Here is a 25,229-nt window from a genome sequence, read left to right as displayed (position 1 = left end):
AACAGTGCATTAACCTAGCTGTCATTCGAGTCAAGTGATTCATATGAAAATATGTCCAGCGTGATTATGGGCGCAAGAAAGGAATTCACAGACTTTTAACGTGGAGTGGTAGTTGGAGCTCGACACATTTCGGAAATCGTTAGGGAACTGAATATTCTGAGAGCCACGGTGTCAAGAGTATACCGAGAATTGTTGCGAATCTCAATCAGCGATGAGTACAAATTAAATGATTAGGACTTATTCAGCGGGAAAGGCAGCTAGGCGTAAGCTCCAGGATGGAAGCAGTGCGATAGTATTTGTCGATGGTACGGGCCAGCGCTGGCGAAGCAGCGCCAGGAGACAGCGTTACGTGACTAGCTGGACGCTGTAGCTGAATGCATAACAGGGATCAAAGTAGCTTTCTCACATCAGATGATGATGGAAATATACCAATTACGTGGGCAGCCTCCATGGAGGAGGTATAGAACATTCTAGAAGCTTTCCGTGATGCACAAAGGTAGTATAAATAGGGGGTCAGGAGGACCCTATAGTCAGTCGAGATCTGCTGAACATACCAACACGGAACCTGTGTCGTTCTACAGCAGACGTGGGGTACTTAGTACGATTCGCTAGCCTCAGCTCTGCAGCAACGAGGGAGATAGTTCCAGACAACTGACAGAAATTAGTGCAAGATAGTGCCAGTAGGGATTCTCAGTTGTCAAACTACACTCCTGGAAATGGAAAAAAGAACACATTGACACCTGTGTGTCAGACCCACCATACTTGCTCCGGACACTGCGAGAGGGCTGTACAAGCAATGATCACACGCACGGCACAGCGGACACACCAGGAACCGCGGTGTTGGCCGTCGAATGGCGCTAGCTGCGCAGCATTTGTGCACCGCCGCCGTCAGTGTCAGCCAGTTTGCCGTGGCATACGGAGCTCCATCGCAGTCTTTAACACTGGTAGCATGCCGCGACAGCGTGGACGTGAACCGTATGTGCAGTTGACGGACTTTGAGCGAGGGCGTATAGTGGGCATGCGGGAGGCCGGGTGGACGTACCGCCGAATTGCTCAACACGTGGGGCGTGAGGTCTCCACAGTACATCGATGTTGTCGCCAGTGGTCGGCGGAAGGTGCACGTGCCCGTCGACCTGGGACCGGACCGCAGCGACGCACGGATGCACGCCAAGACCGTAGGATCCTACGCAGTGCCGTAGGGGACCGCACCGCCACTTCCCAGCAAATTAGGGACACTGTTGCTCCTGGGGTATCGGCGAGGACCATTCGCAACCGTCTCCATGAAGCTGGGCTACGGTCCCGCACACCGTTAGGCCGTCTTCCGCTCACGCCCCAACATCGTGCAGCCCGCCTCCAGTGGTGTCGCGACAGGCGTGAATGGAGGGACGAATGGAGACGTGTCGTCTTCAGCGATGAGAGTCGCTTCTGCCTTGGTGCCAATGATGGTCGTATGCGTGTTTGGCGCCGTGCAGGTGAGCGCCACAATCAGGACTGCATACGACCGAGGCACACAGGGCCAACACCCGGCATCATGGTGTGGGGAGCAATCTCCTACACTGGCCGTACACCACTGGTGATCGTCGAGGGGACACTGAATAGTGCACGGTACATCCAAACCGTCATCGAACCCATCGTTCTACCATTCCTAGACCGGCAAGGGAACTTGCTGTTCCAACAGGACAATGCACGTCCGCATGTATCCCGTGCCACCCAACGTGCTCTAGAAGGTGTAAGTCAACTACCCTGGCCAGCAAGATCTCCGGATCTGTCCCCCATTGAGCATGTTTGGGACTGGATGAAGCGTCGTCTCACGCGGTCTGCACATCCAGCACGAACGCTGGTCCAACTGAGGCGCCAGGTGGATGGTGGTGGGTAGTGTTTAACGTCCCGTCGACAACGAGGCCATTAGAGACGGAGCGCAAGCTCGGGTTAGGGAAGGATTGCGAAGGAAATCGGCCGTGCCCTTTCAAAGGAACCATCCCGGCATTTGCCTGAAACGATTTAGGGAAATCACGGAAAACCTAAATCAGGATGGCTGGAGACGGGATTGAACCGTCGTCCTCCCGAATGCGAGTCCAGTGTCCTAAGCCAGGTGGAAATGGCATGGCAAGCCGTTCCACAGGACTACATCCAGCATCTCTACGTTCGTCTCCATGGGAGAATAGCAGCCTGCATTGCTGCGAAAGGTGGATATACACTGTACTAGTGCCGACATTGTGCATGCTCTGTTGCCTGTGTCTATGTGCCTGTGGTTCTGTCAGTGTGATCATGTGATGTATCTGACCCCCAGGAATGTGTCAATAACGTTTCCCCTTCCTGGGACAATGAATTCACGGTGTTCTTATTTCAATTTCCAGGAGTGTATAAGGGATCTTATGAATTCTACCCTGCAGCAGTAACCACTCCTCACTGAGTTCTGTATCCTGCACCTTAGCATTAGCTTGCTCCTTCTAGCTGTCAGAGTTGCAGAAGCTACCTGCGCCTACTTCTTCTCTTCGCGAAGATCGAATGAGGTAAGAAGTCTGAATGCAATTCGTGTCAATCTCACTCCCTGTCGGGACAAGATAGAAAACAGATTTTAGGCATCACCTCTCACCATGCACAACACAGTGGCCGATGGCCTTCACTTAGCGACAGAGAGCAGCGGCGTTTGCGTAGAGTTGCCAGCGCTACCAGACAAGCAACACTGCGTGAAATAAAAAGAGAAAGGAATGTAGGACTTACCACGAACGTATCCGTTAGGACAGTGCTGTGGAAGAGACGACTGACGTGACCGCCGCTAACAGGGCATCACCTGCAGCACCTTGCCGGCCGAAGTGGCCGTGCGGTTCTAGGCGCTGCAGTCTGGAACCGTGAGACCGCTACGGTCGCAGGTTCGAATCCTGCCTCGGGCTTGGATGTGTGTGATGTCCTTAGGTTAGTTAGGTTCAACTAGTTCTATGTTCTAGGGGACTAATGACCTCAGAAGTTGAGTCCCATAGTGCTCAGAGCCTTTTTTTTTTTTTTGCTGTGCCTCTTCTGGGCTCGGGATCATTCTTATTGGACTCATGATGACTGGAAAACCGTGGCCTAGTCAGATGAGTCCCGATTTCAATTGGTAAGAGGTGATAGTAGGGTTCGAATGTGGTGCAGACCCCACGAAGCCATGGACCGAAATTATCAACAAGGCACTGTGAAAACTGGTGGTCCTCTGGTCCTAGTGAACCGATGATTGACTGAAAATGGTTATGTTCGAATAGTTGGAGATTATTTGCAACCATTCATGGACTTCATGTTTCAAAACAACGATGGAATTTTTATGGATGACAGTGTGCCATGTCACCGGGCCACAGTTATATGTGAATGGCTTGAAGAATATTCTGGACAATTTCAGCGAATGATTGGGCCATCTATATTGCCTGACATGAAAACCATAGAAAATGTATGGCACATAATCAAGAGCTCAGTTCATGCTCAAAATCCTGCACCGGCAGCACATTCACAGTTGTGGACAGCTATAGAGGGTGCATTGTTCAATATTTTCGCAGTGGTTTTCCAGCGACTTGTTGAGTCCGTGCCACGTTGAGTTGTTGCACTACGCAAGGCAAAAGGAGGTCTGATGCGATATTAGGAGGTATCCCATGACTTTCGTCACATCAGTGCAAAGTAAACACCATTCACGGATTAGGCCTTAGGCTTGTTCTGACAGGCTGACTGCTGCATACAGGGCGGTACGATGAGCGATCTATGATCGTGCGGCGTATGATCAGTACGTTGCCAATCCCTCCAGTCATTACTGCCAGTAGATGAATCCTGACTGTGCTGGTGTTTCTGTATTCAAGCAGCTCCTCACTGTGTCTCACAAGGTCTCAGTGGACCCCATACCAGACTTACATTGTTGTTGTTGTTGTGGTCTTAAGTCCAGAGACTGGTTTGATGCAGCTCTCCATGCTTCTCTATCCTGTGCTTGCTTCGTCATCTCCCAGTACCTACTGCAACCAACATCCCTCTGAATCTGCTTAGTGTATTCATCTCTTGGTCTTCCTCTACGATTTTTACCCTCTGCGCTGCTCTCCAATACTAAATTGGTGATCCCTTGATGTCTCAGAATATGCCCTACCAACCGACCCTTCTTCTAGTCAAGTTGTGCCACAAATTTCTCTTCTCTCCGATTCTATTCAATACCTCCTCATTAGTTATGTGATCTACCCATCTAATCTTCAGCATTCTTCTCTAGCACCACATTTCGAAAGCTTCTATTCTCTTCTTGTCCAAACTATTTGTCGTCCACGTTTCACTTCAATACATGGCTACACTCCACACAAATACTTTCAGAAACGACTTCCTGACACTTAAATCTATACTCGATGTTAACAAATTTCTCTTCTTCAGAAACGCTTTCCTTGCCATTGCCAGTCTATATTTTATATCCCCTCTACTTCGGCCATCAGCAGCTATTTTGCTCCCCAAATAGCAAAACTCATCTACTATTTTATGTGTCTCATTTCCTAATCTAATTCCCTCAGCATCACCCGACTTAATTCGACTACATTCCATTATCCTCGTTTTGCTTGTGTTTATGTTCATCTTATATCCTAATTTCAAGACACTGTCCATTCCGTTCAACTGCTCTTCCAGACCCTTTGCTGTCTCTGACAGAATTACAATGTCATCGGCGAACCTCAATTTTTTTTTATTTTTTCTCCATGGATTTTACTACCTACTCCGAATTTTTCTTTTATTTCCTTTACTGATTGCTCAATATACAGATTGAGTAATCGTAGTTATGCCTATTGGGGATAGGCACAACTCATAAAAGTTTGAGCAGCTACCGGGAATCGAACCTGTGTCCTTCTGCATCGGAAACAGCGACGCTAACCGTTTTTGTTTTTATTTATTTATATTTTTATCAAAAAAACGTTGTGCCATGGAGACGGTCAAGCGCCTTGAAGTTGAAAGAAATTAATTTGAGAAGTAATTCATATGTGTTTAATACAATGATGAGCCTGAACATTATGACCACTGCCCAACAGGAGGTTGAATACCTCCTCGTGGTGTTGGGGGCATGTGACACAGTAAGGAGAAATGTAAGCGGAAGAGAGACGAATGGGCGGTCATTATAGCGAAGATACGGGCTACTAATTCTGAAATCCACTGATATAAGCAGTTTTTAACAAAGAGCGCATTGTTTGGAAACGAGAATCGATAAAGTGGAGAAAATAGTGGAATAACAAGTATGCCGTATGGTGTTGGATGTCCACATCTCATCACACAACGTAACGGCTGGAGATCCCCGCTGTGTAATACAGGATAGGCAGCGACCTGCGAGAGATCTGACGACATAGTACAATGCTGGTGCAGGCACAAGTTTTTTAGAGCACAACGTTCAAAGATCATTGTTGAACATGGAACACCACATCACATTACTCCTACATGTTCCTGTGTTGACCCACCGACATCATCAGTTACGATTGCAATGGACACAGCATCACCGAGTTTTCACCGTGGATCAATAGAAACGTGTCGCCTGTCGAATAAATCGCACTTCTTCTTGCACCAGGTCGATGGTTCGGTCCTTACACAGGCGAATGGCTGCTTGAAAGTGCACCACACCATAGTTGCAGGCCAGTGAGAGCAGAATTATGCTACGGGATGGATTGATTTTGGTTTCTATGGGACCTATAGTAGTACTCAAAGACAACATGACAGTAGTGAACTGTGTGAACATTATAGCGGACCATCTACATCCCTTCGTGGCTGAATCCTTTCTGATTGCAATGAAATCTTCCAATAGGATAACTCTCCACGACACAAGGCCAGAATCATACTGCAGCGGTTTGAGGAGCGTGATAGTGAACTCACATTGATGCCTTCACCAGCAAATACCCCCGACCGGTACGCATTGGAACACATATTGAGCCCCAGCTGCGTACCCACAAAGCACCCTCCCGTAATTTCTGGGAATTTAGTGACTTATAGAAACCTATCAACGACTTACAGAATCCATACCAAGCAGAATCGCTGCTGTATTGTGCTTGAAAAGTGGACCAACACGCTACTAAACAGGTGGTGATAATGTGAGACCTGAGTTTCTCTGGGCGAATACAGTTTCCAAACAACTTACATGAATTCAGCCAGGTAATATTTACAGCGACCGCCGATATTTTGGCAGGAGTATTCCCCGCCGTTTTCAAGTTTGTGTCTTGAAATTGGTGGGGTGTACGAGGGGCGTTTGAAAAGTACGTGCAAAAATAAAAACTACTTACATGTTTGAGATTAACCTTTTTTTTATTTTTCGACATAAGTCTCCTTTATACACTTCGTCCAACGCTGTTCTAATTTGTTGGTCCCTTCTGAATAATAGGAATTGTCCAAGTCTGCAAAAAAGCTATTACTTGCTGCAATCACCTCCTCATTTGAATAAAATCTTTGTCCTGCCAGCCATTTCTTCAAATTGGGGAACAAATAACAGTCAAGGAGAGCCTAGTCTGGAGAATAGTGGGGTATGAAACGAGTTGGAATCCCATTTCCATTAATTTTGCGACCACAACTGCTGAGGTGTGTGCTGGTGCATTGTCGTGATGGAGAAGGACTTTTTTGCGGTCCAATCACCGGCGTTTTTCTTGCAGCTCGGTTTTCAAACGGTCCAATAACGATGAATAATATGCACCTGTAATAGTTTTACCCTTTTCCAGATAGTCGATGAGGATTAACCCTTTCCAGCCGAAGGAATGGTCTTCGCCTTTTGTGGTGCAGATTCTCCCTCGGTAACCCATTGTTTAGATTGTTCTTTGGTCTCAGGAGTATAGTAATATATCCATATTTCATCCACAGGGACGAAACGACACTTAAAGTCCTGCAGATTCTTCCTAAACAGCTGCAAACCGTCCTTCCAGCACTTCACACGATTCCGTTTTTGGTCAAGTGTGAGCAATCGCAGAACCGATCTTGCAGATAGCTTTCTCATGTCCAAATGTTTATGCAAAAGGTTATGTACCCTTTCATTCAAGATTCCCACAGCACTAGCAATCTCACACACCTTAACTCTTCTGTCATCCATCACCATAACATGGATTTTATCAATGATTTCTGGAGTTGTAACCTCCACAGGGCGTCCAGAACGTTCAGCATCAGTTGTGCCTATATGGCCACTCTGAAAATTTTGAAACCACTTATAAACTGTTCTAATCGAAGGTGCAGAATCGCTGTAATGTTTATCAAGTTTCTCTTTAGTCTCCTGAGGCGTTTTTCCTTTCATAAAGTAATGTTTAATCACCACACGAAATTCTTTTTCGTCCATTTTTTGACAACCACACTTCCTTGATTCACACGAATGCCAGACACAAAGAATTTGACCAATATGGCTGAAACTTGGTGTGCGTTGTTTCCAAAGATGCTGCTAACTAAACATGACCTCGATACGCGCCAGTGGTGCCATCTCTCGGACTTTGCACGGATTTTTCAAACGCCCCTCGTACTCCCGGCTGTCGCTGTAAATATTACCTGGCTGAATTCCCGTAAGCTGTTTGAAAAAAGGTGATTATAATGTTTTGACTCATCGGTGTATGAATAAAGTGAAAAAGTTTTACGAATCTGTAAATGAAACCCAGTTTTCAAATCGTCGTAGCAGTGGTAAAAGGAGTTTTATCTAGGCAGTGAAAGTTACAAGCGAAGCCTGTCTCGAACGTTTATTTGGCCACACAGTTTGTGTCTAAGCTGTTGTAGTTTTTTTAAAAAATCATTTAACGGAGTATTTAAATATATTTCCGTTATGTCGTTTCCTGAATTTCGATGGAGTGGAATGCGAGTACTTTCTTTTCACTTTTAATTTTGTTTGATTTACGTTGTCTATTCCTTGAAGGAGAAAGGCAGGCTGCTGACGGCTTCTTACAACTCCATTAAGCCTTCGAGATATGCGTTTTATATTTCTATTTCTTTATTACATAAGAACTAACGTTACATATATGTTTCACTTAAAAATTTACTGATTCAGTATTTCTTTTATATTACCATCTTTTATGCCAGGTTTTCATAGTCTTTCTGCTTTGCACAGTTGCAAGTTTTCTTCGATTTAATTAAGATGGAAGAGATCGTGTAGAGTTTCTTACAGTTTAACTCTCACATTTCTTAGTTTTTGTGTACAGTTGTTAGTTACACAGTATTTTCTCTAGCGTCTCCTAACTAGTGTATTGGTAGATATAGTGTGATTGTTGGATCTTTTCTTATAGTCATCCTTCCATCTGTGGAGAGGTCTCTTCACTCTGGGTTAAAGGTATCATTGTTAATACACAGTCTAGAAAAGTCTTTGTACTGTTATGGACTATTGACCGTTGTTGGCAAATTGTTTTTATTCAGCTTTTATGTTGTGACTGGCCTTGTGTGTCACTAGTCTTCCCTGTCTGGGCGTTGTGGCGGATGTGTCTGTCGTATCTGGCTCTTGGGTTGACATATCTACTCTGTAGGCGCAGTATTCTTCTGCTCTTATTACAGTGCTCAGAAAGAGTCTGAAGGCCGGCCGGAGTGGCCGAGCGGTTAAAGGCGCTACAGTCTGGAATCGCACGACCGCTACGGTCGCAGGTTCGAATCCTGCCTCGGGCATGGATGTGTGTGATGTCCTTAGGTTAGTTATGTTTAAGTAGTTCTAAGTTCTAGGGGACTTATGACCACAGCAGTTGAGTCCCATAGTGCTCAGAGCCATTTTTGAAAGAGTCTGAAAAGCTTGTAAGGATATTGCAAGGAAAGTTCAGCTGAGAATTATTTGTTAGGAAAAAAATTCGATACGTTGCGTCGTTTCCGAGTTAATTAGCACTGAAGTTAGCCCCTCAGGCCGTTGTGAGTGCAAATTCAAGCAACCTACCAGAGACATTGCCACCGAACGTGCTCTTCATTTGGTTTCCTAAATCTGAACAGGAGAGTGGTATATAAACTGGGAATGGGACGGTACTAAGGATCGAACCCGAGCCATAGGCGGAGCAGTCTCGTGCGCTATCGTCTACGCTATGAGAACAACTGATGCTAATTCTATCTGGCAGACCGCTTCAATTTGAGCATGCAACAGCCTGATTGGCTAACTTCGGTGCTAAACAAGTTGGAAACGGCGCAACGTTTTCTGGAAGTTATTTAAAGCACAAGCTACCCAGCAGCACTCCAACAAGCTTTTCAGACTGGTTCAAACAACACCGAATCGCTTGGGGTTCTGCAGGGTAGCTTGGTGTACACTCATGCTCATAAATTAAGGATAATTGCAGAATGTGGTGCCATACAACGTGGCACTACACAAAACTGGCGCTAATAGCATAGTCACATGGGGAACACACACGACACAGATCTGTAAGTCCACGGTATTGGTGATAAGTTGAGAAAACCGTCCCGAAACGCACGTGCTACAAAAGCCACTGTTTCCTGCGCAAGGATCCCGACATCAATAGCGGATATGATTACCGTGCACACGTACATAGGCCGCGCAACGGGTTGGCATACTCTGGATCAGGTGGTCGAGCAGCTGCTGGGGTACAGCCTCCCATTCTTGCACCAGTGCCTGTCGGAGCTCCTGAAGTGTCCTAGGGGTTCGAAGACGTGCAGCGTTACGTCGACCGAGAGCATCCCAGACGTGCTTGATGGGATTTAGGTCTGAAGAACAGGCAGGCCACTCCATTCGCCTGATATCTTCTGTTTCAAGGTACTCCTCTACGATGGCAGTTCGGTGGGGCCATGCGTTATCACCCATCAGGAGGAAGGTTGGACCCACTGCACCTCTGAAAAGGCGGACATACTGGTGTAAAATGGCGTCCCGATACCCTTGACCTGTTACAGTTCCTCTGTCAAAGACGTGCAGGGGTATACGTGCACCACACACAATCCCAACCCACATCAAACCACGACTTCGATACAGGTCCCTTTCAAGGACATTAAGGGGTTGGTACCTGGTTCCTGGTTCACGCCAGATGCAAATCCGGCGAGAATCACTGTTCAGACTATACCTGGACTCGTCTGTGAACATAATCTGGGACCACTGTTCCAATGATCATATACTGTATTCTTGACACCAGGGTTTACGGGCTCTCCTGTGACCAGGGGTCAGTGGAACGCACCTTGCAGGTCTCCAGGCGATTAAACCATGTCTGTTCAGTCGTATGTACATCGTGTGTCTGGAGATAAATGTTCCAGTGGCTGCGGTAAGGTCCCGAGCAAGGCTACCCGCCGTAGTCCGTGGCCGTCTGCTGGCACTGATGGAGATATATCGGTCTTCTTGTGGTGGTGTACACTGTGGACGTCCGTACTGCAGCGTCTGGACACGTTTCCTGTCTGCTGGAATCGTTGCCATAATCTTGAGATCACACTTTGAGGCACACGGAGGACCCGTGCTACGACCTGCTGTGTTTGACCAGCCTCCAGTCGCCCTAGCATTCTACCCCTCATAACGTCATCAATATGTGTTCTTTGAGCCATTTTCAACACACAGTCACCATTAGCCCGTCTGAAAACGTCCGCACACTTACTCGCTGCACCGTACTCTGACATACACCAACACACCTCTGCTTATGTGGACTGCTGCCAGCGCCACCGTGCGCCGATCGCAGGTGAAATGCTCCGCATGGTCATACCCCGAGGTGATTGAAACCCGCAAACCTCCCACCAGAGCTTTGTTTCACCATGTCAGCATTATCCTTAATTTATGAGTATGAGTGTAGGTTCGTAGTTGCCTCCTCTGTACTGTCTTTTCTACAGTTCTTGGCACGTGGGGGCTCCAGTTTCCAGCAACGGCCGTTTATATGTTTTTTTCTAAATCTACTTAGATACTCAGGAAACTGCTGTGAAGAGCATGGCCTAGGGTGTTTAGCATTGTATCAGATTTTCCTGTTTCTTCCCTCTCCAATCGCATAGGGAGCGCGAAGAGGACTGCTTAAAAGACTCGGCGTGCTAATCTTTCCTTCGTGTCCCCTACGGTAGCATTGTAGACAACACGGTGTCGAGTGGAGACTCCTGAGGAAAGCTAGCCCACGTGTACAAAGTGACGAGGATTCCAGAATAAATGCGCCAAGGAAGACCAATACTCTTTTGGCGGTGATGGGGCCTGAATATGGCGGTAATGTGCCGCCGAATCTAGTCGTGTGAGACAATAAAGACATTTTCAAGATACAGGTGTGGTAGTACTTTTTCTCATTGTCTAGAAATATTTCCTTATGTAATGAATTGGGAATGGGACATGGAGAGAAAAGGCCAAACAAGTGAGAAATGCATAATATTGATTTTATTGGTAACTACCGCTTACACCATTTGTTCAATGTGAGCACCAGAGACGTCGGCGAAATGCTGCAAGCGCCAGATTTGCACTTGGTGGCCAAAATTTGAACTATTTTTTTCCGGCGTAAATCGGTTGTGCATTAACACACTAGCATATCTACCAGGTTTCACTGCCATACGATAATTACAGCACACACTGGACCACCACCAAACGCTGGCCTACAAGAAACACTGCATAAACACCAAGCAGAAAGTGGGCGTAAGAAACTACATGGTGTGGAAAAATACAGGAAAAACTTGGGGGGTCGCAGCCAGAGACATCCGCGTTAGCCTTGTGCTATTCCACGTCGGAATATGTCTGCCCAGTATGGTATCAGTCTTGCCAGTCTAGAAATGTGGATACAGCTCTTAATGAAACGTGCCACGTCGTCACAGGCTGTCTCAGCCCCACACTTCTGAAGAAGTTGTATTGCCTTCCTGAAATACCATCCCCAGACATAAGAAGGCTTTCGGCGACCAGGAAAAGAGGACCAAAGCCATAACAACCGTAGCCCACTTAAGTCAAGGAAGAGCTTCTTCAGAACAACCGAGACGCTGGCAAGACCAACTAAGCAAGGAAGACTTCAGGTGTGGCGCACCAGGAGACAGAACATGAAAGACTGGCGAGTACCAGACGAGAGAACGCCCCATGGCCACACAGAAGACACTCAGCTGACTTCGCAGCAGTGTCACAGGGCGAAGATCGAACATATGCAGATGGAACTACACAGTGGAGTCAAGACTGTACGAGTGTGGTGTTGAACAGACTACAGACCAAACGTTGCAATGCAGTCTGCCCAACTATGTGCACTCCCGAAGATCTGGCCAAAGCTTCAGCCAGCTCTGAGGCTAAATATTGATCCAGGAAAATTTAATACACGGGAAATGGCTACTTCCGTTTAATTATCATTAAACATATACATAACTTGTATATTTCTTTTTTAACTATTATGACACAAGTGTCTAAATTACTGTGTAGCTCTTTGACGTATGAATACGTCCGAGACGAGAAATAAATAAACAAATGCATAAAAATCGCAGATTTGTTTGGTAATATTTCGGGAATTTTCATAAATCAGTCTGATGTAGTGTCTGGCATTAATTTCACAATGGTCATCTGCACTTCCTTTTTGTCGAATAAAGCATTTTTTTTTTATTTTGCACGAATTCATCTTGGTCCCAAATATGGTACATTATAATCCTTTTGGTAGAACCGGACGGTGTTTGAATTCCTCTTTTCCAGTCATTCCACTCTTATATACGTCCTTTGTGATAATGATATAAGATTTCTGATACGTAAGGCGTGTATTGTTCCTGCCATTCAAACTTTCTAGTATAACTTGCACCACATCAGTGTACATTAAAACCTATTCAGTGTTACGCAAGTGTTTTGTTTCGCATTACAACTCTTCTCTTTTTCTAGCTACTCGTCTGTTTTCCAACAGCACAGGTTGTTTGTTGACCTTTTTATATCTGAAGCCAGTTTACGAATAGGACGCCAAAGGATTATTTCCTTCACATCAGGAAAGTCTCCCGTTTCAATCTGCAGCTCTTCCAGTACGGAGACTACTGATAGGAATTGCTTTTCCATATAGAAATCCTGGATTTTCTTTCTGATTACAACCTGCGTAGGCTTTTCCAATGCATACTTCTGCCATTGGACATAATATATTTGTTGGTGCAGGGAATGAAATTTCTCCTCATACTCTTGAAATTCGCTTTATTGTAGTTTCACTAATACCGAGACATGCAGAAGCCCTCCCCACTGGATGTTACACGGAACTGCTCTCACCCTGTTTTCTGCCTCAGAGTAAGCACGCGCACTGATAACCATGGATTTTTCACAACTCGGTAAATGATGTACAAGCCAAGTAATTGTATCTCAAGAACTGTCTCACACCATTACACAACAAGGTATAGCAGCGCGATTTTTTGTTATGCGACGGCAAGCCCGATGTAAATACGTCAACAATAAAACTGAGATACTATTGAGAAGTCCGGCAACATGGCATACTTTAGCACACGGTGCATAAAGACGCAAAAACAAATAAATTAAACAGGGGATAAAAATGGCTCTAAGCACTATGGGACTTAACATCTGAGGTCATCAGTCCCCTAGAACTTAGAACTACTTAAACCTAACTAACCTAAGGACGTCACACATCCGTGCCCGAGGCAGGATTCGAAACTGCGACCGTAGCAGTCGCGCGGTTCCGGACTGAAGCGCCTAGAACCGCTCGGTCACCACGACCGGCAAACAGGGGATATTATCGCTTTATGTAACCATAGAAACCAACAGCTCTGGAAGGCAACAACAGAACCTGTATTTACACTTTTCATTTTGGTTCATAGGTATCACCATCAGACGAACTGCAGCAATCTGCATTCGGCATTATTACGATAAATATTCCAATAGGAAGACAAAGGAAATCCGTCTATAAGCAGAGAATAGTCATATCTTCGAACTGTGCAGAAGAAATTTGTTGACGTAGTTGCGGTCTGACTTCTGTGTCTTGTCAAAGTTGACGCTAGCCCCCTTTTCAACCAAAAATGTAGTACGCATACACGAAATAAAAGTACACATTCTCACGATTCCACCAAGGTGCAACACATCGATGTTCGTCATGTGATGTAACAACAGTATGAGCTTCGAATCAGGGATCAGTTATTACTAAATGGATAACACAGGGTATCCCAGAAATGTTACCACAAACTACGAAGTGCTATGAAGGGTGTCTTGAGGAACAAATCAAGGATAGAAAACCGCGTCCGGAAACATTATCCAACGACACTACAGAGCGTCGAAGTTATAGGCCTGCCACGAGGCCATCGCTTCGGCAGCAAACGTGACTTTGTACGCTGACGGACCGTAGGCGGAATGTATCGGAATGTTGTTTGTTATTCGGCGATCGCGACCGCCAGTGGAGAAGATTGAGCTAGCTGCTGCATAGACAGGCCCCGTCTCCTATGAATGCGATGATCCGTTACCTTCAGTGGATGACGGTTTCGGACACGGATTTCCATCTGAAGTTTATTTTTCTCCTGTATACCAAAAAACGCTGGAGATTTTAGAGGGTTCCAGGAGAAAAACTGTGTAAAGAAACACGTGTCTGAAATCATCATCCTCTGAGGCAACAGAGCATCACAGTCATAGGTCATAGGGCCTATCGACACAGAAGTGACCCTCACGCGTCTTCGGATTGGGCACTGTCCTCTCACACATAGCTTTCTATTACGGCGAGAGGATCCCCCGCTGGCCGGAGTGGCCGTGCGGTTCTGGGCGCTACAGTCTGGAGCCGAGCGACCGCTACGGTCGCAGGTTCGAATCCTGCCTCGGGCATGGATGTGTGTGATGTCCTTAGGTTTAAGTAGTTCTAAGTTCTAGGCGACTGATGACCTCAGAAGTTAAGTCGCATAGTGCTCAGAGCCATTTGAACCATCTTTGAGGATCCCCCGTTTTGTGATGCTTGTGTTGTGAACATCTCTGTCCGGCACATTTTAACACACTGCATTTTATACCGTGATGCAAGGGCAGAAGCACAAGTTGATGGGGATCTGCCCTGAGTTTTAGCTAATGATGAGACGTGTGTGTCCAGGGTTTTAAAGTTTTGTGATGTGTCTGGACTCTGGCCTAAACTTTTAGGCTGGAGGTTTTAGTGTATTGCAGAGTGGCCGGCTCCTCCCTTTTTTCCTTGCGGTCAGCCAGCCTCTTCCATCTGCTATATTGTTTTAGCTCCCTCTAACACTTTCTTCCTAGGTTGTCCATGTTTTACTGCTGGCGGCATGCTTCGCCCGACGCATCGGTGTGGGTAGACACATATTTTTCCGAGCTTGTGTCCTGTGTCTTACGTTCTGTTTTATCTTATTGTTCTGAGTCTTTTCTTGACACCCGTCTCAATCTGTTACTGAGCGGGCGCTGAAGACCTTGCCATCGTGCGCCCTTAAAACCCTCTTCATCCATCCACACATCCATTGGCGATATGGCGATCAGTTGCTATCACTGAAAAACAAACAAAATTACTAGACGTTCCGTCGGATTACAGGTCTCCTGAAGGGGTGGCCTAGTGGCAAGCGCTGGCGTCCATAAATATGACGCTCTGTAGCGCCGTTACATGACGTGTCTAGACACAGGTTCCTACCCTCGATTTGTTCCTCGAGACACTCTCACTGCAACCTCTCTAAGATTTCTGGGACAAACTGCCTATTGGCTTCTGTCTCGGGTTCTTCGGCCGACGTTCATCTAATGATTTTTCTGACGTTTCGCCAGCACGAGTGGCTGGCATTGTCAAAGCCTCACCCTCCATTGCCGGTGGTGAACTGGAGGCGAGCTCGCGGCCGCAGACTACATGTACCTGGCGCGCCAACGTCCGAGGGCTTCTCCGAAGTCATTTCCGGTGCGGTTCTCCTCTTGCTACCTGCGACGGTCGTTCGCTGCAGTACGGGCAGCCAGGATCCGTTTACCTTAAGGCTTTCCTCAGGTAGCAAGAGGAGAACCGCACCGGAAATGACCGCGGAGAAGCCCTCGGACGTTGGCGCGCCAGGTATATACTGTATAGTCTGCGGCCGCGAGCTCGCCTCCAGTTCACCACCGGCAATGGAGGGTGAAGCTTTGACAATGATAGCCACTCGTGCTGGCGAAACGTCAGAAAAATCATTAGATGAACGTCGGCCGAAGAACCCGAGACAGATGCCAATAGGCAGTTTGTCAACAAGTGGCCACGAAAGCCTTAACAATTTTGTATTTCTGGGAAACTCTGGAAACATAGCGAGGTTTCGCCAAGTGGAGTGCCCTGCCCCAGAGGGCCGAGCGAGTCTGCTGTGGGAGTGAAACTGTGTTTCTGCAGGTGGTGCTGCGGTCCGACCCGAAGCCGATAACATCGGAAGAGGAGTCCGAGTCTGCGACCGAGGCGGCCGAGCACGAGGGAGAGGAGGAGGAGCACGACCCGTCTGTGCCCGCGGGGCCCTGCGCCGACAGGTGCGCGTGCGGTGTCTACCGGGAACCTTTCGGCACCTTCGAGGACCTCGAAACCGGAGAGGTAATGCGTTCTTTGTATGTAAAGGCTAAACTGTTATTATTCGATATCAGTTATAGCTGGCCATTAAAATTGCTATACTACGCAGATGACGTGCTACAGACGCGAAATGTAACCGACAGGAAGACGATGCTGTGATATGCAAATGATTAGCTTTTCAGAGCATTCACACATGGTTGGCGCCGGTGGCGATACCTACAACGTGCTGACATGAGGAAAGTTTCCAACCGATTTCTCATACACAAACAGCAGTTGACCGGCGTTGCCTGGTGAAACGTTGTTGTGATGCCTCGTGTAAGGAGGAGAAATGCGTACCATCACGTTTCCGGCTTTGATAAAGGTCGGATTGTAGCCTATCGCGATTGCGGTTTAACGTATCGCGACATTGCTGCTCGCGTTGGTCGAGATCCAATGACTGTTAGCACAATATGGAATCGGTGGGTTTAGGAGGATAATACGGAACGCCGTGCTGGATCCCAACGGCCTCGTATCACTAGCAGTCGAGATGACAGGCATCTTATGCGCATGGCTGTAACGGATCGTGCAGCCACGTCTCGATCCCTGAGTCAACAGATGGGGACGTTTGCAAGACAACAACCATATGCACGAACAGTTCGACGACGTTTGCAGCAGCATGGACTATCAGCTCAGAGACCGTGGCTGCGGTTACTCTTCACGCTGCATCGCAGACAGGAGCACCTGCGATGGTGTACTCGACGACGAACCTGGGCCCACGAATGGTAGAACGTCATTTTTACAGGTGAATCCAGGTTCTGTCTACAGCATCATGATGGTCGCATCGTGTTTGGCGACATCGCGGTGAACGCACATTGGAAGCGTGTATTCGTCATCACCATACTGGCTTATCACCCGGCTTGGTGGTATGGGGTGCCATTGGTTACACGTCTCGGTCACCTCTTGTTCGCATTGACGGCACTTTGAACAGTGGACGTTACATTTCAGATGTGTTACGACACGTGGCTTTACCGTACATTCGATCCCTGCGAAACCCTACATTTCAGCAGGATAATGCACGACCGCATGTTGCAGGTCCTGTACGGGCCTTTCTGGATACAGAAAATGTTCGACTGCTGCCCTGGCTGGCACATTCTCCAGATCTCCCACCGACTGAAAACGTCTGGTCAATGGTGGCCGAGCAACTGGCTCGTCACAATACGCCAGTCACTACTCTTGATGAACTGTGGTATCGTGTTGAAGCTGCATGGGGAGCTGTACCTGTACACGCCATCCAAGCTCTGTATGACTCAATGCCCAGGCGTATCAAGGTCGTTATTACGGCCAGAAGTGGTTGTTCTGGGTACTGATTTCTCAGGATCTATGCACCCAAATTGCGTATAAATGTAATCACATGTCAGTTCTAGTATAATATATTTGTCCAATGAATACCCGTTTATCATCGGCATTTCTTCTTGGTGTAACAATTTTAATGGCCAGTAGTGTATTTTTGGCAGTTATTTGTAACAGTCAAGGGAAAAAAGTTTACGAATGCATAACTTCTACCTATCTACACTTGTTATAAAAGGTACTGCTGTTACGCGTCGGTGAGCTGTTATTAATCACAGTCTATTACTAATAACTGGCCACTTATACTTGGGGATCAATAGAAATTTATTTACAAGCTTATCGGATTGTTTATGACCGTCCTCTATACACGATATCTCAGGAGGAATGGCCAATATTAGGGAATATGACGGGAAGCATTATTTGAAGCAAATTGTCTAGCAAATATGGGCTCTAAAATGCATACCTCAAGAACTATGAACACGTCTACTTCTCCGATACTGTGAAACAAATCTCTTCTGCTGCAATCTCTTTGGTTTCCATATTTTGAGAGATCGTAGTATGGACGACAACAAGAAAAAAAAATGGGCTTTAAAGCATAGGTACCTTACGAGTTTTGATCACTTGTTCATCTTTGCTAGTGTGAAACTCATCTCTCCTACTAAACAACTGCTCACATAACTTATGGTATGAATTTTCAGGCCCATTTTTATTAGACCGATTTTTTGCTTGTCTCGGTCCCATACTATGAAAAGCAAAGAGCTTGCAGCAGAAAAGATTTATTTGGCAGTACCGAAGATGAAGAAGTGCTCATAGCTCTTAAGGTCGTCAGAGTACGTGTTTACTAGAGTTTTTTTGCTCCGAGTGATAGTTCCTGTCACATCCATGAAAATTGACCATTCCGTCTGTTGTTTGACGTTTCAGTCGGTCACTGGGCACACCGACGTCTAGAAGGGCCTGCGTACTTGTTGGACGATTTTCACTCATCTATACTCTGCAAACCACTGCGAAGTGCATGGCAGAGGGTACGTCCCATTGTACTAGCTGTAAGAACTCTCGATCCCTGTGGGAGCGATGTGTAGGGGGTTGTATTATCGTCCTAGAGTCATCATTTAACGCCGCTCCGTGAAAACGTGTAAGCAGGCTTCTGTGACACTCTCATGCAGGTCAGACAAACCTGTGACCATTCGTGATGCCCTTCCCTGTTTACGTTCAATATCTTCTGTTAGCCCTATTTCGTAGGCATCCCACACTCTCGACCAGTATTCTAGTGTGGTTCGCACGAGTGGTCTGTAAGAAATCTCCTTTCTAGATTGATGCCATCTCCCTAGTATTCTACCAACAAACCGAAGTCGCTCTCTGCTTTACCCACGGCTGAGCCTATGTGGTCGTTCCATTTCATGTCGATGCTAAGTGTTGTTTGTATGAGTTCGCCGATTCCAATTGTGACTCGTTGGTACTACGTTTTTTCGTTTTGTGAACTGCATACTCTAACATGTCTGAACATTTAAACCAAGTTGCCAGTCTGTGCACCACTTTGAAATCTTGTCAAGACCTGACTGAATATCTGTGGAGCTTCTTTCCGTGTTTACTTCACTGTAAATAACTGCAGCGTCTGATAAAAGTCTGAGGTTCGTATTAATATTGTTCACAAGGTTATTAATATATGACTCGAATAACATGGAACCAAAACACTTCCTTGGGGAACATCCGATGTTAGTTCTGCATTTGACGATGACTCTCCATCCAAGATAATATGCTGCCTCCTCACTATCAAAAAATCCTCAATTCACTCACAAATATCTCTTGGTACCACATACGACAGTTGTAACTGCGACCGTAACGGTCGCAGCGTTGCCGAGAACGAAGCGCAGCGGTGAGCGGAGCGCGAACAAACAAACAAACGAACGGGAAAGGACGGACACGAACAACGACGGACGACCGAGCAAGAGCTTACGACGACAACACGCAAGAAGCAACGAGGTAACAAGTGTCAACCAAACGAATCCACAACGTCCACTCATAAACAAAAACAAAGTATGGTAAACGCGCTGTCTGTAGCCGAGATGTCGGTAGACTCACACGAATATCAGACTGCTTAGCTGAGCAACCAGAAAAAAAAAAAAAAAAAAAAAAATGTTGGCGATTCTTAAAACACAGAGAAGACACTGAATGCGCATGCACAGGTTAAAAGTCGGCCACAGTATTAAAAACACTCCGGAACAACACGCTTAAAACCCACTTGGCGCACACATGATGAAGAATAAAACTGCCAGGTGGGACCTGCCGAGGGAAAGGTCAGAGAGGATGAAAAAAGAGGGGAGAGCATGGGGCAGCTGGGGAAGCGGCGGGATGAAGAGAGGAGGGGCATCAGTGGGTCCACGAAGAGGCAGGAGACACGTGAGGCGGGAGAGGAAGAGGGAAGACAGGGCAGGAGGGAGCGCAGAGACACTGAAAGGAGGCACAAGAGATGGAGGGGGAGTAGGAGGGGGAAGCCGCTCAGGAGGAGGGAGGGGGAGGAGAGGGAGCCCTGAGGAGGAGGCAGGAAGATGGGGTTAGAGTTGGTAGGAAGGGTAGATGTCAGGGCGAAGCTCATCATCCGGGAGGGGTAGACAGTGGAAGTTGTGATGGGAGAGGAGATGGAGGGTGTGGAGATAGATAGAGGGTGGGACACAACGGTAAAGGCGCGGCAACTGGTTGGAGGTGGAGAGGAAGGGAGACACCAGGGGGTGAGAGGGATCAAGGCGGCGGACAATATATAGTGTGCGGATGTGTTCCATGAAAAGGAGAAGGTGGGGGAAGGGGATGAGGTCGTAGAGGATGCGCGTGGGGGACGGAAGGCGGATGCGGAAGGCGAGGCGGAGCGCATGGCGTTCGAGAGTTTGGAGGGCTTTATAGAACCGGGGAGGGGCGGAAATCCAAGCGACGTTGGCGTAACAGAGGATGGGGCGGATCAAGGATTTGTAGGTGTGAAGGATGGTGGAAGGATGCAGACCCCACGTCTGGCCGGACAGGAGTTTCAGGAGACGGAGGCGGTTGTGAGCTTTGTTTTGGATGGTAAGGAGATGGGGAATCCAGGTGAGGTGGCGGTCGAGTGTGGGGCCAAGGTATTTGAGGGTAGGAGTGAGGTGGATAGGACGGCCATAAATGGTCAGGTAGAAATCATGGAGGCAGAAGGAGCGGGCGTTGCGGCCTATGATGATCGCCTGTTAGCTGAGCGAGAGGCGGGCGCTTATATACAGGATACGGTACGTCGCTGTTGGCTGCTGGGACCACGTGCTCCACCGTGGCGCCCTCACGTCACACGCGGGCCAGGAACGCGCGCAGCCCCGGCTTATAGCGCGACGGCTGTAGAGACCTCTGGTGGAAATCGAGGTCCATGCCGTCTGGTGCTGATTCGCAAACCTCGGCGCTCGGTACCAGAACAGTACTTTCGATCGTAGGCGTCGTACTGCGTTAAATGATTTTCGGGAATCAATAAATACTGATTCTACCTGACAATCCATGACTTTCAGTATTTCATGTGAGAAAAATGTGAGTAGGCTTTCACATATCGTTGTTTTTGAAATCCACCATTCAGCCAAGCAATATGTAGCATACACAAAAAAATTAAAATGGGACAGATTTACAAATGACTTTAAAATTTGCAAAGATGAATTTAATGAAGGACTTATGTAAAAGAAACTTTATTTTCGTCATTGCACATTTAAATCAGAAATTCTAAAAGGTATAACGAAAACGATCAGAGTACCTTTAAAACACGATGTAGAAAAATGTGACTTTGACAATGAACTACTTGTTGCAGAGGAAAAAGTTACACACTCAGTGGGGTAGGAGGGTGAGGGTACACGTGTGGAAGACTCATGAGTAGTATCGATGGGGAAGGAATGTACGTTGGGGGACAGGAAAGAAGGAATGATAGGGAGTGTCAGTAAGTCAATAATATGAAGAGGAGAAAGGGGTAGGTAAAAATGGGGAGCGAAAGCGAAAAAGGGCAGGGAAAGATGGGGAGGGAAGGGCAGTGGGGTGGGGATTGATGGAGAGGGAAATGAATTGACGTATGATGAGATGGGGTTGAATTATATAGTTGGTAGGATGAGTAAATAGAGGTCCGGACGGATTTCATTGTCTGGGAGAGCGAGACTGTAAAAATTTCGTTGGTAGAGCAGCAGGTGTAGAGTTGGTGGAATGTGTCAGTCAGTATAGGCACGTCAGCGTGCTAGGAATGCAAATTACAGGGGAGGCAAAACGATTGTTCGAATCGAGTTTGCAGATTGTGTAGGTTGTTCGAAGGTGTTCATCTTGAGTGAGGACAAGTGGAAATTTGATTAGATGATAAATGATCCATGTGGGGGGAAGGTAAACGGATGCTGAAACAAGGACGAGTGGATGACGTTCAAGGATTTTGAGGGACTGATAAAACAGAGGTGAAACAACATTTACATAGGAGAGGATGGGTCGGATCTAGGTTCTGTAGATGTGGAGGAAAGTAGAGGGTATGACCGCAAGTTGGGCTAGATAGAAGTCTTAGTAGTTTTCGTCTGTTGTGGGCTTTCTGTTGGCTGGTTAGTAGGTGAGGGTTGCATGTTAGTTGCCGGTCGAGGACTAGTCCAAGAATTTTAATGTGTTATTCAACTGGGTACGACAGTTGTAAATGGTGAGGTAGAAGTAACAGAAGCGGAAGCTGTAGGTGGTTCTTTGTCCTGGGTTTCGGAGGGAATGATCTTCAGGATCAATAGGTTGCACCAGGAAGAAAAGTGATGGAGGTGGATTTGGAGGAATCGTTAGGATGTCTGGAGTGTAGAGTAGAGGGTGAGGAAAGCGGTATCATCAGCATACTGAACAAGCTGAACTGATGGAGGTGGTCTGGGCATGTCGGCAGTGTAGAGGAGATAAAGGAGAAGGGAGAGGACATACCTCTGCGGCACACCTCCAGGGGGATGTAAGGTGTGGAAATTGGCATTGTTAATAGTGACAAAGGTCAGGTGATTAGATACGAAGAATACAATAAAGCGAAGGGTCGCCCTGTCCCTTTCCAATCGAGAGCGCTCGAAACATTATGGGCAGAGCCCTCAAACTATCTCAGGATTTTCACAATATAACGTGCAGATTTGGACAGAATCTGGCACGATATTCCTCAGGAAGACATCCAGTAACTCTGAGAGTGAGTTAGCCCCTCCGTTAACTATAATCACTCGTAGATCCCTCGAACAAAACACTGTGGCCATTAGTTGGAAAAATGCACAGGTCACACCTGTGTGAAATTTTCCGAAGCATCACGCTGACTTCAGTGACTCCCTAAAAGCTTGCTTCAATTCGTCAATTTTGTGGTATCGTTGTTTCGCGACATGCTGCTTGATTATTCACCACAGGAGTTATCGCCTATCCCAGATCTGGACTCCTCGGAGGCCACTCCATCCGCGCTGGCAGATGCACTGATCCTCTCCCTTTCCACCTAAAAATTCTCGAACACGGAGAACGTTGTGGGCAGGAGCTCCATCTTGTTGAAGCTAATTGTCACCAAAAATTTTCAGTCTCTGTAGCTAAGAATGTTGATTCACTGCGCTAACAAGGAAATACGGCCCTGTTAAGTTCCTACCGGACAGTGCAACCCAGATCATAACATCTACGGGATTATTCTGTAACTCTTCGTAATAATGTGGGTTTTCCTTGCTCTAGAAAAAAATACCCCTATTCCGACAAGATCGATAAATTGCACATAAGTCTGAGAAGAAAATTTTGTCCCGCTGTGGGAGCATCACAAACACGTCGAGTAATCTCGAGCAAGCTCCATGTCCTCGCTGCATGTCGTCATCACTCAACTCGTTTACGAAAGCTGACCTATAAGGTTTTAATTCTAAATCTTTCTTCATGTGTGTCAGCATAGTCGGTTTTGGAATTCCATGTTCAGCCGATCTATTCCGCAGTGATTTTATGGGAGTTCTGATCACAGAATCCGCCACTACACACATGCTTGTTGTCGTGTTGATGGTCAGCCTGTCCTCTTTCCATCCTAAATGAATCCGGTTTTGAAGAATTTCTGTTGCCATCCCAGTGTCGTTCGCTTTGATTGAGCTTCATTCCGTTGCACATTTGTCAATGGTTTTCCCAATGTATGCACTTTCATGAGCTCGTGCACTTACCAAAGCACGTTCTTCCAAACTGTAGGTGCTTTCCTCCTCCATCTGAAAACAAAGAAAAGACTACTGGAATGTAAATATACATCATGACTAAAACAGAGGAGGTTGGTAGGACTTTCGCATCGTACTGTAGATGTAGACTACGAGTATGTACCTCCATTTCAGGGACAATGATCTTACGTTAGCATCGACCCAGAAGTCAACGTTCCAACGATGGTGCTTAAGTTACGTTTTAGTATACGAGAGCTGTCACTTGATTCTGAATGTTACCCAGTTGAGCTCTAGTAAGCTGATAACGCTCGCTGTGTTGTTGGACGAGGTGGTACGCTTGCAGGTTGTGGAGGCGACGGTGTTCACGCTGACGTGTCGGCGGAAGTTCGCGGTGAGGATCACGGACTACGGGGCCACCGTAGTCGCCATACGGGCACCGGATTACGGAGGAGTCGTCAAGGACCTGGTCTTCGGTTTCGACGATGTTCAAGGTGCGCATCGATCTACATATACGTCTGTTCTTCTGGAGCCACCTTCTGGCGGTGCCCCAGGGTACTTGTGTACCATTGTCACTTCCCTGCTTTCCTTTTCCAGAAACAGAGCGATTTATCCGACGTCGAAAAGGGTATGATCGTTGGCTTTCGGGCCAGAGGTGCAAGCATTCCCGAAACGCTTAAGTTTGTAAACAGTTCGCGTACCGCCGGCCGAGGTGGCCGAGCGGTTCTAGGCGCTACAGTCTGGAACCGCGCGACCGCTACGATCGCAGGTTCGAATCCTGCTTCGGGTATGGCTGTGTGTGATGTCCTTAGGTTAGTTAGGTTTAAGTAGTTCTAAGTTCTAGGGGACTGATGACCTCAGAAGTTAAGTCCCATAGTGCTCAGAGCCATTTTAGCCAAGTTCGCGTACCACTGTGTTTAAAGTATATCGTGCATGGCAAAATGGTGGTATCCAAAACCGGTTCCGAGGCAATTGAGGTGCATCATAGACCATAGCTGCGAGATGTGAACGATGGCTGAGGACGTGTCTGCAGGGGAATAGACGTGCAACTGTTGAACAACTGTCCACCCAGATGAACCAAGGGGCTACGAACAGTTTCTGCTATATGACCAGTCAGCGAACGTTGTTGCATATGGGCCTTCACAGCATGTGCCTGTTTACCGCAACAGACCATCCACTGAGTGGCGATGTATGGACTTTTCAGGTGAATCACATTTTATGCTCCATCATACAGATGGACTTTGGCATGTACGGCGTGAAACGTCTGAAAGCAAAGAAAAAGGGAGTGTTATGACCTAGGGAAAGTGTTTGTGGCATTCCCTGGGTGATCTCGTCATACTGGAATGCACAGTGGATCAACACCAGTATACATATATCCTGGGGGACCATGTGCACCCTTTCATGGAGTTTGTTTTTCCTCGGGACAGTGGCATCTTCCAGCAGGATAATGCAACGTATCAAACAGTTTTCAGTGCACGACTGTACGTGCTTCGTTTGAAGACCA

This window comes from Schistocerca nitens, chromosome 9, assembly GCF_023898315.1.
Source record: "Schistocerca nitens isolate TAMUIC-IGC-003100 chromosome 9, iqSchNite1.1, whole genome shotgun sequence".
Taxonomy (NCBI): domain Eukaryota; kingdom Metazoa; phylum Arthropoda; class Insecta; order Orthoptera; family Acrididae; genus Schistocerca; species Schistocerca nitens.
Note: the sequence above shows the minus strand (reverse complement) of the source record.